The sequence below is a fragment of the Microcaecilia unicolor genome, chromosome 8, assembly GCF_901765095.1.
Source record: "Microcaecilia unicolor chromosome 8, aMicUni1.1, whole genome shotgun sequence".
Taxonomy (NCBI): Eukaryota; Metazoa; Chordata; class Amphibia; order Gymnophiona; family Siphonopidae; genus Microcaecilia; species Microcaecilia unicolor.
The window spans coordinates 50,246,375-50,266,329 of record NC_044038.1 but is presented as its reverse complement, the minus strand read 5'-3'; the positions used below and the strand labels follow the sequence as shown (position 1 = coordinate 50,266,329).

Sequence of the window (19,955 nt, the reverse complement as noted above, 5' to 3'; positions counted from 1 at the left end):
ACCTTGTGAGCCGCAGGTTATTGAGCTGCTGTACTATATGCAGATAAGTGATTTTAGCACTATTATGAACATATTTCTTTGTACATGAATTTATTTTTGGATTTTGGGCCATTTATTGTACATGGTTTTCATACCTGAGCACACAGTGAGGTTTAGTCATGAGAATTAAAGTCCAGGGTTGTTACAGTGCTTGCACACAGCAGCAATTTAAATATCCTAAGCAGGTAGGTCTTTATTGAACTCCTGTTGATGTATGGCTATAGACAGGCGAGTGATATTGCACTTATGACCCAGGACTTTATTCTCTTACATATAATATATTGATCTGATGTTCTAATTTGCACATTATACCTCCTGATTGTAAGGCTGTGTTATTATATTTTGTTAGATGTTTATGGTTTCTCACCGTTCAGAATTAATTAGTGTGGGATTACACCAAAATAATACAATATATTAAACCGAATAGCCATGTGGTGCTCAGCAGCACTGTAATCCTGTGGTACTGGCAACCATAAAATGATTTGCCTCATAAAATTATAAATAAATAAATAAATGATGATTTGCCTACCGGCTGCCAGGCTTCAGACCTGCTGCTTTTAGTTTATTGTTGAGTTAGCAAACATGTTTGTAATATGTGTTACCTGTATTAGCTGAAACCAGGGCTCAAATCCCCACAGGTACACCTTGAGATCAACAGCAAGTCACTTAACCCTTCGTTTCTTCAGGTACAAACTTTAAGCCCTCCAGGGACAGGAAAATACCTACTGTACTTGAATATAACTTGCTTTGAGCTACTTCTGAGAAAGATGCGAGCTAAAATCTAAATCCAAAATCTAGTACCAGGCAGACTGTGAATTAATGCAAAACCCTACAAAAGTCACTCAGGACCTATAGAGCAATTCTACCATATCAAAACAGCACTGACTTACAACGTCATACAAGGGCTTACCTAGGAAAAGGTAGCACCATGAACATTGCAGTGGGCACTAGATCAATACACCCACTGGGAAACTGAACAAGTCAAACTACTACAGATATATAGAAAATGTGTGCTAACAAAATATCTGTCATTGGTCACACATATAGAACACAGACTGTTTATTGTTTATTTATTATACTGTTTATTGCAAAGCAAATCAGAATGGTTCACAAAGTAATATACAATAAAAACAACTATTAATTAAAAGAACTCCATTTAAAATAGAAAAGGAGACAGACATATCATTCGTACTAGAGAGACACTAAAAAAATCATCTCACATGCTTATTTACCACTGCACACCAAACATATCGTAGTTATTTCATCCCAGTTACAAGGTTCCTCTGCAGAGACATTTAAAGATTTAATTGTCAGTGGGGGCCAAACACTACCTGAAAATAATATGTATTTAAAGCAGCAAGGAAAAGAGGATAAGATCTTTTCAGCCTAATCAGTTTAGGCAGCGAATACCATAGCGCTGGTGCAAGAAAATAAAAGCTGAAGCGCACGTGGATTCCCATCTTGCTGTAGGTGGTGATCATTTATTCTATATTTGGTAAAGATGCAATGTGAACTCAGAAATATGTACACAAATTTAAATGGAAACCTCATGAATCTATACACTGCATGCAATGCAACAGAGAAAAAGAAAGAAATGCATCACCTTCATTCTGTAAAGATACAAAAAGAGTAAATGTCAAGACTACTTCTACTTCTACTTATTTCTAAAGCGCTACTAGACTTACGCAGCGCTGTACACTTGAACATGAAGAGACAGTCCCTGCTCGACAGAGTTTACAATCTAATTAGGACAGACAAACAGGACAAACAAGAGATAAGGGAATATTAAAGTGAGGGTGATAAAATAAGGGTTCTGAACAAGTGAATAAGGGTTCGGAGTTAAAAGCTGCATCAAAAAGGTGGGCTTTTAGCTTAGATTTGAAGACGGCCAGAGATGGAGCTTGACGTACCTGCTCAGGAAGTCTATTCCAGGCATATGGTGCAGCAAGATAAAAGGAATGGAGTCTGGAGTTAGCAGATAAGAGAGATTTACCCAGTGAAAGGAGTTCCCGGGGAGGAATGTAGAGAGATGAGAGTGGAGAGATACTGAGGAGCTGCAGAGTGAATGCACTTATAGGTCAATAAGAGGAGTTTGAACTGTATGCGGAAATGGATAGGAAGCCAGTGAAGTGACTTGAGGAGAGGGCTGATATGAGCATAACGACACTGGCGGAATATTAGTCGTGCAGCAGAATTTTGAAGTGGAGAGAGATAGCTAAGTGGGAGACCTATGAGAAGCAAAGTTGCAATAGTCTAAGCGAGAGGTGATGAGAGTGTGGATGAGGGTTCTGGTAGTGTGCTCAGAAAGGGAAGGGCGAATTTTGCTGATATTATACAGAAAGAAACGACAGGTTTTAGCAGTCGGGAGGCAATTGCCCTGGATCCCCAGGCTATAGAGGGTCCAAACCTTGCCTAAATTGGCTTTTGGGTTCCTTCCCCCAAATTTTGATCCCAACCCTGTCCTAACACCAGTTCTGCAGATATAAATTCCAAAAATGGCAAAATCCAGTCTCAAAATAGGAAATACATTTATTCCTACCCTTGTTTTCTGGTCATTTATATTTCTAATCATGTTGGTACCAGCTCTAGTTTCTGCTTTCCTCTGCCTTTTTAAAAATTCTATTGCCAGGATCTTCTGTCCATTTGATGTTTCTTCTCTTTCCTCTTATTTTCACTTCTTTCCCTACATCCTCTCTAGTATTGATCTCTTCCTTTTAGTTTTCTTCCATGTTTTCTACTTCTCTATCCAGATTTCACTTCTTACCATTCAGCCCTTAATCTTTCTCTTTTTATTGCACGTACCTACAGTTTTCTATCTCTTTCCCACACCCCAGCCCTCCCATTCTCCATTTCACTCTCCTTCCCAAGTTGTTCTTTCACTAACTCACCCTCTCTCCCCTCTTTACTCATCCATTCTCGTTTCCCCCATGTCCAGCATCTCCCTGTCTCCCTAGGCCTCCTGCATGTCCAGCATCTCCTCTGTCTGTCTATCCCCCCAGTCCAGCATCTCCCCTCTGTTATCCTTTTTCCTCCCCATCATGTTCAGCATCTCCTCTTTCTCCCTGTTTCCTCCCTCCCTTAGTAGTCCAGCTTCTGTCTGTCTTCTAAGCTTTCCTTTCCAAACCCCTCCCCTTTGATTCCGTAACTTCCTCCAGTTAAGAATCAACCACTCACCCCCACCTGACTCGAGGCCAATATCTGGACATCACATCACCCCTAGTTCTCTGATCTGCAGCAACTGCCATAACGAATAGGCAGCACAGAGACTTGAGCCTGCATGGAACACTCAGTTACATCCCACTCCCATACAAACAGAAGTCTGCAGCTGGGGCAGTAAGGGGCTGAGCCATCCACATAGCTCTTGGCTAAAAGCCCTGTGTTGCAGGTCAGAAAACTGGGGCTCATGTGATTTCTAGATATTGGCCTTGAGTCAGGTGGGGGTGGAAGGCTGATGGTGGACTTGGGGGAGATGCTGGACTGGGGGGGAGGGGGGAAAAGAAAGATGCAATTGGGGCAGGGGAGGCTTAGCCTCAAGTCTCTTATATGAAGCACTTATGATGTAGAAAACACTAACAATCTGTATGTTGCATCTTTTCTTTGGAATAAATCAGTACATCTAGTTTGCTATAGTTATGTTCCCTTGCTCAGGTCAGTAAAGAGAGTGTCTCAGTCTTACTCCTGGGGGAACTCTGTGCTAGTGCATAATGGCCAGTTTATGCAGAATTCCCCTCTCCATTAGAATTGTACTATTCCTCTGCAAAATGTATGTGGTTAATACAATCATCCCTCCATAACTTCAGGTCATCTTTAACGTCTTTCTTTCCTTGACTACATACATCCAAAACAATACAAAAAGTCACCACCAAATCTGTCACTTCCCGAACACACTACCAAAACGTTTTCCACTCTTTTCTTCTACACTCTGTTTCTCACAGAACTCCCAATGAATCATCTCTACACTATAATCCATACAAAATTTAGCTACACGATTTCTCTTTGGTCCTTAATGCCTCTTCTCAAGAGAATACATTGGCTCTCTGCTTCTACGTACAGATCCAAGCTTCTCTTACTCACCTGTAAGTAACTGCATTCACTCTGCCTTTCCTCTCATCTCTCCCTGCAACCATCGTCATGAATGCCATTCACCAGGGCAAAACATTTCAATCTATGTCTTTTTCCTCCACTGTGATTTTCCAATTTACTGTTTTCTATTATTGGGCAAACTGGATGGGACAACAAGATCGGTATCTGCCATCACCTATGTTACTACATTCTATTTACATTTGGTTTCTATTATTTTGACTGTTTTTATTCATTGTTGTTTTTCATACCATATTTTATTTGTTTTTTAAACCCAAGCTGGATAGTCAATATGTTTGTTTAAATAAAATAAAAGCTTGGATCCTTAAAATAAAAGCCCAGATTGGATCAGAGATCATTTTCACAGTACATATTCGCCACATAAATTCTTATTGCCAAATACCTAAGGCAGACTTACCCACTAGGCAAGATCACCTAGGGTAGCAGGCCCTGACAGCCACACAAACTCAAAGAGCTATCCACATGGAGAATAGGCAATTTTCAAATAGTCTATTTATAAGGATAAAAGGCTTTTGGAAATTGCCCTCATGGAAGGTAATTTTGTAACAGAGGGCAGGGAAGAGATAAGGGAGAGAGGCAGGCTCTGGGGAGTGGTGTAGCCACAGGTGGGCCTGGGAAGTTGCATCAATGGGAAGACTGTGGGTCCGGTGCAAGCAGTGTGTATTAGTTGCTGCTCACTGCCAGCGAAGATCTGCTATGTAAAAGGTATGTCGGGGGGGGGGGGGGAGGGGGGGCGTTCAGAGACCATATGCCATGTGGAAGGGGCGGGAGAGGGAGATATTGATTGCATGTGGAGCAGAGGCGGGATGGGGTTCTTCTACCCGCCCACCCACCAAGGCCCACCCAGAATTAGGTGTCTGGCTACACCTCTGCAGGGGAGGGTGGATGGGAGGAGATATGAAGGATGTCATAGCACCTAGATGAATGTGTTGTACCTGTTTTATAAAAGGCAAATCAAAAAAACTCACAAATCACTGTCAACAAATACAATTCTAATGATAAGAGGACCATCAGCGGAGAAGCACAAAAAGAGAGATGCTTATACAGAAACATTAGTATGGCTGTTTTAGGCATCAGTAATGCTATCATCTGTAATTTCTCTTTACATCACAGTCTCCTGATTAAAGCAAACCACTCTCCCTTGATTATACTGGAATTGTCCAGAACTGAAGTAAGGTAATCATCATCAGAAAAAGAGGAATATTAGACTGCTCTTGCATTCCTTACACAGCCACCACAAGGAGCTGAATGCACAAAATAGTTACAGATCCTTATATTGAAACTAGATCTTAGATGTAGGAAGTAAAATATAAACGTTAACACAATAGGACATTGCAAAAGTTTTCTAATGCAGTGTGACATTACAGAAAAGGAGGCCTCAGGGATAGGCTGCAAGTAGAAAGATCTGGTTATAAATTCAGTGTAGTGTGCTTATGTTTGGGGAGAAAGGTATGATGGCTGCTCTGGCCTCCTGACAGAATGCTGCTTTTTTTCAGGGGGGGGGGGGGAAGCATTAAATGAATCTGCAAAGGTTGATTTTTATGCAGTAGATAGTTAAGTTACAAAATGTGTGTCACATCACTTAAACATGTTTTAAAGTTAGCTGAGTTCTCAAAGATGAACTGTATTATTGGGGGTTCAGCTTTGGTGATGTAAGGGTGTCAGTGCTCCCTATAGACATTCACCAGTGGGAGCTGAGTTTTGGAGAACACACTCTCTGAAAATACAAGAGCCCGCTATGGCTGCAATTCTCCTCCTGACTTTTTGTCGGAGTGTTCAGAGTCTCAAGAAGAGTGCCTGGGCATTCAAGAAAGGGAACTTGGTGGGAGTTCAGGAGGATTTGGAGATTTATTGATAAGATCAAAGGTGAAGAGTGGTGAAAGAGGAGTTTCATAGTTGTCCCATGCTCTTTGTTTTCTCTGAAGAGTTTTCCCAAGCATCCAGAAAACATGGATTTAGTAGGTGGTCATAAGAGAAGACTTCGAGATCTGTAAAGCTGTTAACACAGCTGCTGCCTAAGGGAAGTCAAGAAGAGGTGTTGTAATTCTGCTACTGATCAAAGAAGGTACATCAAACTGTGCAAGTACTGATACAAAGAAAATCCAGGGGAAGGGACCCCTCTCCGAGTGTCTTGCTAGGTACTGGTTGGTGAAAAACCCCTCAACTTCCCTTAGGCACCAGATTCCAAAACGTACTATCTGCCAAATAATTGATTTGCATTGTTCCTCACAAAACCCTTTAGTTCTGAAACAAGCCCCTTCAGAGCAACTATGTGGTTCTTTGTCTTTGGTTACTAGGGTATAAACCTTAGGGTTTGCTGCAAAAACTCCTATGGTCCTACCAGAGCTATGTATCTTCCACTTCATATATGACATATTGTAAGGTCAGTAGACTGTCCAGCAGATTCCAGAGAGGAGGGGACAGTTTTGTAGGGTACCTTCTTTGGGTATAAAATCCCGGATCACATTTGAATTTCTGTCTTTGGCTTCAAGCCTCCCAGGCCGTTGACCATATGTTCTAGGGGGCAGCCATCCAATCTAAAGCTTAGTCATATAGGTCCGATATTTCAACCATGATAGTCCTTAGAGTTCTCAAAACCCAGAAATATCATGCGAGAGAGTAGAGTTTCACCTTTGCCTCATTTTCCTTGCCAGATCTTATGGCAGAACTAAACACAACATTGGAAGGCAGCACATAGGGCAGTTAGCTCAGAACATGAAAATCTGGCAAATTTAAATTGTACAACATAGCAGTCACTAAAAACCACAGGACACCGAAAGGACACTGCGAACAGTCAGTAGATGAGAGAGCAGTGCACTTCATTTCAAAACATACCTGCCACAAAATTTCTGCTTTCACTGAAGGTGGCACCTGCAGCCTTCACCAATGAGTAACCCAAAGTGCCAAGAAATCACAGCCCCTTCTCACAGGAAAAGGCCTTATGGTTCAGCTGCTAGACATTCTGAGTTTCTGAATTATGCTCACCGGCCCATGATAGGGAAGTGCCTCACGTAGAGTACCATCACCGGAAATCAGTGCTTCAGCAACAGTGGCTGGCTAATATTAAATAGATACATATTGCAAAAATTCCTTGCTAAACTTAACCCAGCAGCATTGACCACATAATGGCCACAGAATGAGCATCACCTGAAAGCACAGGAGTGGTATCGTTAAGTGTATTGGTCCACAGCCTGAACAGACTCCTCTAGGGCCACCTTTAGCCAGTGTGAACTCTCAGAGGGAATATGTTTCTTAACTCTGTGTGTTTAGTATGAAATTGAAAGCATTTAACTCTGACAGATGATTAATTTCCTGCTTGGTGGTTTCTTTTTCCTGTCTTTGGTATTCCATCTAGAAAGGGCCTTATGGGGGATCTGTTACTATGGAAGCATTTGGCCTTGTGATACTCCCAGGACACTCTGATTAAGCTCAAAAGACACTGAATACCTGTCCCTGGACAGATCTTGAGATGAACAGACAGACATATGCCAGTGGGATTCACTGTATCATGAACAGTCAAAGCTGAGAAACCATAGCTCTCAAACTTCTGAGCCAATGAGGAGGGATTGTCACAACTTTTGGTAGCATGGAATGGTGCTAGTAATTGGGTTTCTGCCAGGTACTTGTGACCTGGATTAGCCACTGCTGGAAACAGGATACTGGGCTACATAGACCATTGGTCTGACCCGGTATGGCTATTCTTATGTTCTCATTTTCCACTGCCCCCTCTCTTCTCACACTTCATTTGCCAACTACCTACACCTCTGCATATTGGGCCCCACACCGCATCCTCCCACCCTTCATCTTTCCATGCCTATATCCCCCTTCTGTCTTTCCTCATATTAGCAACCCCTCCCCTACTCATTCATCTCTCCTTTACTTTTCCATCTCCCCATTAGTGTTGGGCCTATTCCTGAAGGCTTCATCATATGATGAAACAGCTCTAAATTTTGGGACATTCTTAATCTATACACTACTAGATGCAGACAGGTTGACAAGGGTAATTTTTAAATTATGTATTTATATTTTTTATTTTTACCTCTTAGGTGACAAACAGCACCACTTTGTTTAACATATATGTATTTTAAATATCATTATGAATTTTACTCCAATATGCTGAAACATCATGACCATGTTGGGTTTTTAATTTGATGTTTTTCTATGTAATTTCTACATATTTCTATTAAATCTTTTCATTATAATTCATTCCTGCTCTTCAATTGCTGTGTTGGAGTAAGAGGAGAAATAAAAAGCAGACCACTGGCATTATTTACTAATGATCGTACTTCATTGGGTACAGAATAGAAAAGTCCTTTGTGAATAAGGCTCTGTCTGTACTTTGCCATCTTTATCTGCCTTCTTGTTTTAGATTTCTATTCAGATACATGCACATAGCTGCTGAACAGCACACACAGACAGAAAGGTATATGCACACAGGTAGTGTTGCCCAGACAGCGACAGACATGCATACTTTTACATGTGAGTGTGGTGCGGATGGAAGGAGAAGCCTCTTGCATTCCTAAAGCTGGTGCTGAGAGACCCCTGTGCTGGCTCCATGGGGGTGTTTGCTCACAGCCCTCAAAGCTCTCAGGTTTCTCACAGCTCAGAGCAAACAGCAGAGTTTTGAATAAAGCCTTGAGGGCACACCAGAGCAGTAACAATATTTGCCCTGCTTCATGAGCTGCTCTCCCTCTGCTTCCAAGAACCTCCTCCTACAGACCCCTCACTCTTTTGTCTTCTTTCCTTCCCCCCCCCCCCTCCAGTCTTCCTTTTTCCTTCATACACACTGCTACTCTGACACATACCCCATAACCTCCAAGCCATCCATGTTTCTCATTGGTGTTATGAACTCCCTGAAATTTGAAGCTTTTTCAACTACAAGGGGAGTGGCAAACAAAACCAGCAGATCCCAGCACATCTCTGGAAGGTCTGGGACCTCTCTCACCTCTCCACCATCCCTTCAAACAGCTAACAGAATCTGGAGGACAGAGGATACCATCGATGCCCGATTTGTGGGTTTCATAGGTACACTTGCAAGAGGCATATTTTCAAAGCATTTAGCCTTCCAAAGTTCCATAGAAACCTATGGAACTTTGGAAGGCTAAGTGCTTTGAAAATATGCCTCTTGAGCACCCTAAGATTGAACAAACTCCTTCACTGTGTCCAAGGACAGAGACAGAGCTGCCAAGTTACCTAATCCAGGAGGGAGACATTTTGTCTTGTCCTGCCAACCTTGTCCTGGTGCATTATGGGGCCTGCAGCACCGATTTCAATGGATGGAATCATGGACTATAAATACTACACTGCTACTGGTCAAAAGGCCTCCCTCCAATGGGTAACTTGACAGCTCTGCAAGGATGGGTAATTTGTGTGGGGACTAGTAGTACTCCTTGATTGTTTTAAAAACTTGGCTCCTGGACTTTCTGTATGGAAGAAAGAGACTTTCAGCTGCCACATAGGGTACAGTCAGTATGAAAACAGATCAGGTATACAGTGATTTCCCAAAATTTGTTTTACAGTAACTTTTCCTACTTTCTTTTGGGTTACAGAGTAAACTCCTCACCAACCTTTGCTGCTCTCCACCAGAGAAAGCACTTTGCAAGGTGTGGTGTTATTTCTTGCCTTTGCTAAGTTTCTAGGTAGCTAAAGACAAGCCTAATAGAGATTTTTTTCCTTACTACTGGTGTGCAGTTGCATTTGGGGTTAGGCTTAGGGAAAGGAGAATACGCTGCAGGACTAAGGAGGATTTTATGACTTTTTTTTTTTTTTTTTTAACAGAAAGGCAAAATTTTCATTCCTGCTTAATAATGTCTTTGTGCTTTTTATGAGGTTGATATTAAAATCTTTGGAGTCAGCTACCTTTAAAATCAGGTGTTTAACTAAATCAAGAAGGAAGGTGAATGAGTTCATGGTACTTAGTGTCAGAACAATGTTGAGCCTTCCATGATCCAAGGGGTAAGGGACAAGATGAATATTAATTCAAACCAAAAGGGTCTCTTACATACTCTGTATGACACAGCTACACTAAGGACTATCCCCTGGATTCTATATAGGTTGTCAAAAGGGGTGTAGCTATGTGAGGAGTATGGGCAGATCAGGGGGGTGTTCCCAGAAGTTAGGCGCAATGTTATGTCATATCTGTGCCGAAGTTGGGCACCAGGTTTCACCAAGCGTAAATCCAGCACCCAGCATTAGTCATGAGATCTGCGCTAAGTTAGTATCCTGCAAAAGGTGAGCACCCTCTGCAGAATACTAGCTTAGAGTGGATCTTTTCAGCACCTACGTTTGGGTTTAATTTACTGAATCCAGCCCTATTTGCCTACAGCATGTGATCCATCAGTGTGACATTATCAAACTATGATCTTTGGAGAAATGGAATGGCAGTGGTGGATGAAAAACTACCTTGACTAAACCATATTGACTACCTCCCCTTTTCACTTTCCGAGCCATCAGGCATCAATCAGTAGTCACCATGCACTTCAAGGAAAGCAGGGCTCAGGCAGAAATCAAAGAAAGATCAGGCTCATCAATCAATGGGGTCAGATCAAATGGAGCTGCTGCAAGACACCCTCTGATGCTGATACCAGTAGACCTGCACATTCTTTTGTCAAAGTTGAATCAGGCTGACGTCAAAGAAAGCAAATTTTGAAAAAAAGCAACAAAACCTTCTTCATAAAGAAAATCATATAGATAACGCTACTCTAATCTGGACAAGAAAGACACTAACACTAATGTTTTTGTCATTCTCTCATGGTATTAATTGGTGAGAAATTTATAGCACTATGTAAGCCACATTGAGCCTGCAAATAGGTGGGAAAATGTGGGATACAAATGCAACAAATAAAATAAAAATAAACTAAAATAAATAACAAAAATATCTTGTACTAACTGATGAAAACATCTAATCTGCTTATAACTTCATTTCAAATTTTTTTTTAACTTATACACCAGTGACATCTGAGGCCCATTACAGCATCAACAGTAGCATAGTGGTTAGAGAAGTGGCTGAGATCCAGGAAAACCAGATTTCAAATCCCACTGATGCTACTTTGGATCTTGGGCAAGTCATTTAACCCCCCCCCCCCCCCCCCCACTGCCCCAGATGCAAAGGGACTGTAAGCCCTCTTCAACAGAGAAATAATTTGTGTACCTGAATAGAACTCACCTTGAACTACTACTGAAAAGGTGTAAATTGAAAAATGTATTTTATAAGCAAATGGCGGTTACGAAGAGAGGCTTAGCATATAGATATTTAGGATCTGGCAGCAATGATGCAGGCTTTGGGTGAAATGGGGGAGGGGGACACAACACTGTTTATTATCAAAAGTGCCAGATTAAACTAGTAATGGTATATAATCGCTGCAAGGTTTCAAACATGTAAAAATTACATACCTAGGAGGTATTACTCTCAACATCTTAGGGCCTTTGTTTCATTCCTGGAAGCATTAGGGCCATGTGGACAACAAAAGAGCCCTTCCATGACCCTGCTCAACCTCAGCTATAGCTCAGATCAGCTGGCTGTACTAGCAAGGCCTCTCCCATCCTCAGATAACAACTTTCAGGAGATAAAATTCCACCTTACAGGTTATCAAGCTTTTGAGTCTATCCCTTGCCCATGCCACCCCCTCCACAGAATTAGAAAAATCCTCTGTAGTACATTCCTAGAAAAAAAAAACCTCATCAGTCATTTTCAAACCCTCAACAGCACTTCACGCTTGAATTCTCTCACTATGACAAAGGTATGGACAGAGTGAAACAGAACAAAAGGCAGGAAGAAATTAGAGAAAATGTTTGGCATAAAGAAAAAAAAAAAAAGAGGGCTGAGGAGTACAGAGAATAGGCAGAGAGATTTTAGAAGGTGGGAAAGGAGAAAACAAACAAACATACATACATACATGAGTTGCATGAACCTTCTGTACAGAACTAAACTCCATCAAGGTGAAAACCAGACAACACTGGAAACCATGAGCTACCTACAAATATTCTGAGAAGGGATTCAAAACAGATGTTGCTTTGTTTTAAACTTTTAAAGGCCATTGTGCAATATTTAATCTACATATCCAATCTGCCAAGCCCTGGTGATGTGAGGTACACCAGCACAGGGGAGGCAGGGTGCACATGTGAGATCCAGAGAAGGAATGCACTGCAAAGGAATTTTTAATAAAATAACCAGTTTTTGTAATTCATATTGTCTGAAGGTCATAAATTATGTTGATGGGGAAATTCTGGAACAGAAAACAGAGCTATACAACAAGGTTGCACAGTGCAACTGAATTACACCACCGATCAGAACTACACCATAAGAGTTAGTAAAACACGGCTACACATGCTTTAAATTTGGAGGAGGCGACTGAGACAAAAAGGTACCATATAATGCACAGGATTAGCCACAGCAGGGCTGCCTCGCTGTGAGACTGGGGCTATTAATGACTTGCAACTTGGTTGTCCATCCCTGGTGCTGGGGGAAGAAAGGGGCTATTAATGACTTGCAACTTGGTTGTCCATCCCTGGTGCTGGGGGAAGAAAGTGGCCTAGTGGTTAGGGTGGTGGACTTTGGTCCTGGGGAACTGAGGAACTGAGTTCAATTCCCACTTCAGGCACAGGCAGCTCCTTGTGACTCTGGGCAAGTCACTTAACCCTCCATTGTCCCATGTAAGCCGCATTGAGCCTGCCATAAGTGGGAAAGCACGGGGTACAAATGTAACAAAAATAAATTACATCTGAAGATATGAACCTTTTGATTTTAGACTGAACCCCACCTAGTTCAATCTGTGCTCTATGGATTTCTCAGTTCTGCATCAGCCATTTGCAATCTCCACAACTGCAGGTAAAGCCAAACAAGGCAGAGATACTGATCCTGTTGTTTCCATGTTTAATTTTGAACTCATGGAGAGAGGAATACAGTGAGGCAAATTTTGCCCTGTGAAAGAAGCTAACACCATGTTCCTTCTAGCCATCACTCCTCTTCCTAGTAGTCAGCATGATCATTCCACCCTCACTGCAGCTGGATCTGACCACATCTGTAATTACTCATGCCATAGGCACTGGATTCATGTGTGCCCTCTTTCCCATCTCCTTCTGTTGGTAGAAAAGCACTGACAACTTCTCCAGTAACCAACACCAAGCCTCCCTACCAGTAAAGGAACTTGGTTGCCCACATCAGCTGTCAGGGATTCACACAAAACAGAGACTTGAAGTGTGGTATGGGGCTGTCTTTGTACTTCTAACTTTCAGAGCTACTATGGTCTTCTCCTCTTTGTGTAGCTCTCTTGCTGGAAGGCAGCTGTCTCATGCATGAGATCATGGAAAACCCCAAATGGGGAGAGAAATCATATCTCTTAAATTGAATGCCTGCCCAATATACACTTGGATTTTGATATCTTTTAGAAAGCAGTTAGTGGAAAAGGGCCAGTTTTGCCACAGAATGAGAGGGATGCTTCTGAAGAACGAGTACTTACTCTTCCATTGCCTCACCTCTAAATCCCAGATCTCACATTTGCTCCACACTGGGATCTTAGGTATTGGTTAATGTATCCCTCAACCATCAAGGACACTTTGAGCTGGCTTAGTATTGAATTCCACCTTCTCTTTGCATTCTTGATTTTTCAGTCTGCTTTTTAAATTAATGAAAACAAGGCTACTTCTCACAATGCTCAGTGGTTAGAGAAGAGATGACTAAAAAAAATGATAGGAGTGGAAGAATAATCTAATGGTTAGAACAGTGGGCTGAGAACTAAGGAAGCCAGGGTTCAAATCCTTCTGTGGCTCCTTGTGATCTTGGGCAAGTTACTTCAGCCTCCATTGCTTCAGGTATAGATTGTAAGCCCTCTGGGGATTGGAAAATACTTACTATACCTGAAAGTAACTCACTTTGAACTATGAGAAATGTGTGAGCTAAATCCGGAGAGAAAGACAAACAGAAGAGCTGACTGAAAAGGATCCGGGTGGCAGAGAAGCTTGACACGTCTATGGGAAATGCTTAACCCATGGTAATGCTATAGCTCCATGGCATCAACAGCAGACTAAGCCAGTACTGATATTAATCTCCATTCCACCTATGGATTTTAGAGTTCCAGTCTAGTCCTTAGGGTATGATGTTACCTGGTCACAGACTGCTGTACTGCACCCCTGGCTTGAAGAATTACCCACACCTCATTTTCTTCTCAGCTCTTACCTTCACAGTTATCCCATGCTGACAGTTTATTTTCAATACGTGTCAGATCTTGCAATGTCAAATGAGTGTTTCCATCCATATTTCTGTTTATCAGTAAGCCTCTTTTTAATACAGCCACCTTCAGCTTCTCATCCTCTCCCTTATTAAACATGGGGCCACAGGTTTCTCACAAAATTTACTAGTCACAGGAACTGGTCCTTCAGTTTAATTTCAACAGAATGTGACCTTTTGTTTATTTTTATAATGGCTTTCCAAAATTCTGTGGGCTACAGGACCTGCTCTACTGTTGCTATGTGATGTCATCTAGACTGATGATGTCACTTCTGTAAAACAGCCAATAATGACTGGATTGGAGTAGTCTATTGGCACTAAACTAGCTGACCCTGAAATCTGCTTGTTTTATTTTTCTTTTAGTGGCTGTGTCAGGGATGTGGACAGTATTTGATAAGACTTGTAGATCTGTCCTCCATGGACTGGAGTAGGCAATAGGGGAGGTTGGTGTAGGGTGGCATAATTCTAGCCCCAAAGCAAATAAGAGAAATGGTCCCAATTTAATGTTCACAGTTCTAATAAAAGCATTTCTCATAACCTATGTGATTAGCAGAATAGAGAAAAGGAGTTAATCCTACCAATATCATCTATAATTCTTTTAAATGATCTTTTTCACACTGAAATGTCAAACACTTGACTTTATGTGGAGTTCTGGGTTAGATTCCAGGCTTCAGGATGACCAACCAGGTTTGTAGAGATTTTGTTCAATGCCACATATTCTTAACCCCTCTCTGTTTGAAAGTCTTTCCATCAAGCCTTTATTTTTGTTCTCTAGATATTTTCCTTTGGTATCTCTGCTAACTATTCTGACTTGGCTTAACTTCCGATTCTCATTCAACTTTCTTGTCAACAACTAGTTCTGTTCTTCAGTCTTGGTTTATTTGCTTTCCCCACAGTTCTGTTCCTGGTCCTTTGGTTTCTTCAAATATACTCTCTTTATCTGTATTTGTTCCTTTGGCTGGCTGCTCCCTCTAATATTTTACAGATCATGTCCATGCATTTCTTTTTCCAACCCTCCTCACCTTTCTTCTTTTATTTTTGCTGCTTTTTCTTGATTGCGTGCATGCTTTCTTCTCTCTTTGCTCATGCTTGGCTTTATTTTTCCTGGTCTCTCTTTGACACTACACAGTCTCAGCACTCTTTATTCTCCTTCAAGTCTTCCATCTCCACATATACACACATATATAAGACAGACCTATTTGTTTGTTTATTTATTTATTTGGATTTTGCTCACACCTTTTTCAGAAGTAGCTCAAGGTGAGTTACATTCAGGTACACTGGGTATTTCCCTGCCCCTGGAGGGATCACAATCCAGTTCTGGACCTGAGGAAATAGAGGGTTAAGTGACTTGCCCAAGATCAGAAGGAGCAGCAGTGGGATTTGAACCAGGCACCCTTGGATGTCAAGACTGGTGTTCTAACCACTAGGCTACTCCTCCACTCCTTTGTATCCTTTTGATTTATACCCTTTGATTCTTGCTGTGTCTTTTACTCTCATCCTGTCTCAGCTGGTCTACTGGAGTCTGATCTTGACTCCTTTTAACTGCTACAAAATTCTGCTGCATGTGCTCTTTTTCGTGCTTTTCACTTCAGTCATTTAACTCCACTTCTTACTTTCAGTTGGCTTCCACTCATGCAATGGAAGATTTTAAACTCCTCACAAGTGTATTCTTACGCTTGATTTCATCTTTTAGCTTTTATTATTTGGTACACATCTGTTTCGTTTCATTTCATTCATTCTAAATCCTAAGCTCTCCTCTGCTGTTCCTCTCTCAAAGCAGAAGCCTCTTGCCTCTCCTTTGAAGCAGGCTCCTCTAGGCAGCTGGCGGTCAAAAGAGTAACTGAAGTTCCATGGCTTCCTCTTGGTGCTTCTTTTCCTTTCTGGGTTCAGATGTTCATACTTAAGTAATGTGACTTCCCTGGCCTCTGAACTTGGCAGTCATCCTTCCTTCTTTCCCACCCTATGTCATGGCCTTGTCCTTCTTATTAGCCCTCATTGAAGGTGGGATCCTTCCTACCATCACTCTTTCAAGGGTAATATCTTCATGCTCTCACTTAAATTGGGTTCCTTTCTTTTCTCCCTTTTTTTGAGGTACACTCTTTCCCAATGTCCATCCCTTGAGGCGGGCTTCCACTTACTACCCCTTACCTGAGGCACGTTCCTGGAGGTGGGCTCCCATTCATTACCTCTTACTTGAGGCAGGCTCCTTCTCATTGACCCTTGCTTAAGCTGAGCTTTTTCTCAGTGTCTCTTCTTTGAGACAGGCACCTTTCTGCTGTCCCTCCCCTGAGTTAGACTCCATCTCATTGTTCCTCTCTCGAGATAAGATTCCTTTTTATTGACTGTTGGGGCAGGCCCCTTTTCCTTACTGTCTTTTCCTTAAGATGGGCTCCTTTTTGCTGTCTCTCACTCATGGTGGTCTTCTCATTGTCCCTTACTCAAGGGGGCTTTTTCTAACTCTCCCTTTCTCAAGGGATGCTCTTTCTTGCTGTCTTCACTCTATGTAGGCTTCTTCTCATTCTATTTTTCTCATCTTGACCTATATTCCTATTAACCTTTATCCATTTAGACGACTTCAAATCCTGAACACACATCTTTTCAAAATTACCTATCCTAAAATCCAGTTTTTTTTGTTATACTTTGCAAAATTGTTATTTAGGGAGTTCAAGTTCTTTTTTTTTACTACATACTTCCAATGTTAAATTCATTTTGGAAGGCATCCTGATTAAAGACACCACAGTAAATGCAGTTTAACTAATATGACCTGTCCAAGGTCACACAGAATCAGTGGCAGAGAAGGGACTAGTGAACTCATCCCAGATCTTCACTTGAACCACAGTCTGATGCTCTATCCATTAAATGCATTCCCACAGCCTCTATGAAGGATGTGGATTACTGTTACACCTTAGAACCAGAACGACATGGACAAGATAGAGGGACATCCAAAGAAGAGTAATGTTAAAGTTCATAAGATAAATGAAACATATTAGGAAATCCCACACAGGCAAGAAATATTTACTTTGGAAAACAGATGCTCAGGTATAATACAAAAACACTACAATATTTTAAATAAAGGCTTACAAAAAAAAGTACCCAGAATAAATCAGACTTGTTGATTCATGAAGTTCAGTAAAAATCGATCACAGTAAATTTACTGTATTACCTAATTAAGGGGTCCTTTTACAAAGGCACGCTGAAAAACGGCTTGCAGTAGTATAGGCGTGGGTTTTGGGCGTGCGCCAATCCATTTTTAGCGCACCTGTAAAAATGGCCTTTTAAAAATTTGTTGTCGAAAATGGACATGCAGCAAAATGAAAATTGTTGCGCGTCCATATTGGGTCTGAGACCTTACCAACAGCCATTGACCTAGCGGTAAAGACTCACGCGGTAACAAGGCGGTAATGACCTATACATGCCGAATGTCACTTGGCACGCATCCATTATGTGCGGCCAAGAATAAAAAATATATTTCAGACACACATATCGGATGCGCGCCAAAATGAAATGACCGCAAGAGCCACGCAGTAGTCAGGCGGTAACTCCATTTTGGCGCATGTTAGGCGCACGTAGACGCTTATGCGACTTAGTAACAGGGCCCCCATATACAGTAAAGTCTCACTTATTCAACTTTCCAGATTATCTGACATACCTAGATGATGTCACAGCATCCTCATTTAGATGTGCACCTGTTTCTCTCCCTCTTTCCTGGTGTCGCTTTCAGTTAAAAGGCAGCAGTGCTAGGTAAGATTCTTAGGCACAGTAAGTTTGTAAACTCTTGTTACTGCTTCCTCTTTTGAAACGCACATTCAGCATCTGCCTCTTTTACTCCACATCCACGTTTTCTGTATTATCCTACTTTTCAATCATCTGACCACCTGTCAGATAATTGAGAATCTACTGTAATCTGGGTAATGTACTGACTAAAACAACCCATCATCAGTTAATGAAAAGAACCAATATAGAGGTTTTCATCACTGGCCCTCATTGGCCCCCAGCTCCTAATAATATTAGTACTAATAGTGATGCACTACAGGTCCAGCAGAGTCAAGATTATGGACGTCAAGAAGGTAATTTTATAAACAGATTTTTGGTGCACAAAAGGCCTTTATAAAGTTATCCTAGGGATTATCTGCCGGATTCTATATATCATGCCTAGCGTTCTGCGCCTACATCTAAGCGTATTCTATAAAAATGCACGTAACTTAATTGGCTTAACAAGCCAATCAGCATTAATAGCAGTTAAACAACAATGAGCACTAATTGGCAATCAGAATTTACACGCATAACTCGCTAAGCGTATGCTTTAACTCACTGCACCTAAATTCTAATGTGCACATTGAAAAAGGGGAGTGGTTATGGGCAAGGAAATGGGCGGGAAAAGGGGTGTTTTGTGGGCGCTCTAAAATTTACGCGCATTACAGAATATGGCCCAGTCTGCGTAAATTAATGCCCAGGGATTTAAGCCATGTTTCACTGGTGTAAATGAATGCACGTAGTTTTAAGCGCTGGTATATCAATTCAGCATATTCTATATACTGCGCTTAAATCTTATAGAATAGGCTTAGGTGAAAATGATTTCCATGTGGATTTTCCAGGCACCCTATATAGAATCTCCCCCTATGTGAATATAAATTATGCACAGTGACAAGAGTACGCACACTGAGACCCACAAGTGGGTGTGTTCAGGTGTGGAGTGTGGGCAGAGTCCAAATTTACATACACAGTGCATAAAGCACATGTGTATTTTAAAAAGTAACATTTAATTTTGCTCCCAAAAAGGCGTAAATGATTTCGGCTTCAATCTAGGTGCAATTTCTGCCAGTTTACCCATAATATTTTTTCTTTAAAGACACATATGTGTCTCTATAAAATAGGCTAAGAACAGGTGTCAACACATATAGGCAACATATACCACCCAAACGCTCAGATAGTCCCTCATGCTGGTCACGTATCTTCTGTTGTTATTTTACTGCATGCTATTAAGCTCAGATTCCGCTTTACCGGATAAAAGAGACAACCGTGGAAAATCAGAAATTAGAGACGCTACGGGGCAGAAGTGATGGGTATGTGTCTACACAGGATGTCTTATTTTGTGAAAGGGAAGCTTAATCCATTTTCCTGACCAAGTGGCCATACCCTGGTATCCTTAGCTCAAGTGATCTCCTACCCTGTCTAAAATAAACCACCTTCAAGGGTTCTTTTGTGAATTCTTACCTCAGGCCTCATGCTGTTTTTACCAGTAGCTGTTGATAGAGAGCTTCCTGAAGATACAGTGCAGGTTTTGTGATGGAATACCAAGAGTTTCTCAAGGCAGGTGAGAGATGGATACAGAAATATTTCTCATAGTTTTGGGTGCCAGGGGCCCGATTAAAAAAGAATTTCCAAACACACCAGGATAGGTTGCCTTTACATGCAACACCCAGTATTGTACAGTAACTAAGTAAATGTAACTAGTTACTATACTTAAGTAAAAGTTTTGTTACTTTCATTTGTAAAGAAGTACAGGATAACATTTGTTACTTTTACAGAAGTATTAATTTTGCCAATTTTTACTACTTTTACTCAGTTACATCTGATGCTTGCAGTTAAA

At 41.4% G+C, this 19,955-nt stretch overlaps 1 protein-coding gene across 4 annotated transcripts in view; it reads right to left on the bottom strand.

The window, feature by feature from the left end:
• SEPTIN12 (septin 12) overlaps nucleotides 1-19,955 on the bottom strand; it is a 182,052-nt gene that overhangs the window by 79,234 nt on the left and 82,863 nt on the right. Inside the window, exon 1 of one of the 4 annotated variants that reach the window (XM_030212740.1) lies at nucleotides 12,036-12,047. The exons of 2 other annotated variants lie outside the window; for them this stretch is intronic. The gene's annotated coding sequence lies outside the window, so the exon portion shown is untranslated. Of the gene's footprint in view, nucleotides 1-7,287; nucleotides 7,336-12,035; nucleotides 12,048-19,955 lie in introns of those variants that run through there. One more of the 4 variants, XM_030212739.1, reaches the window with a different exon arrangement.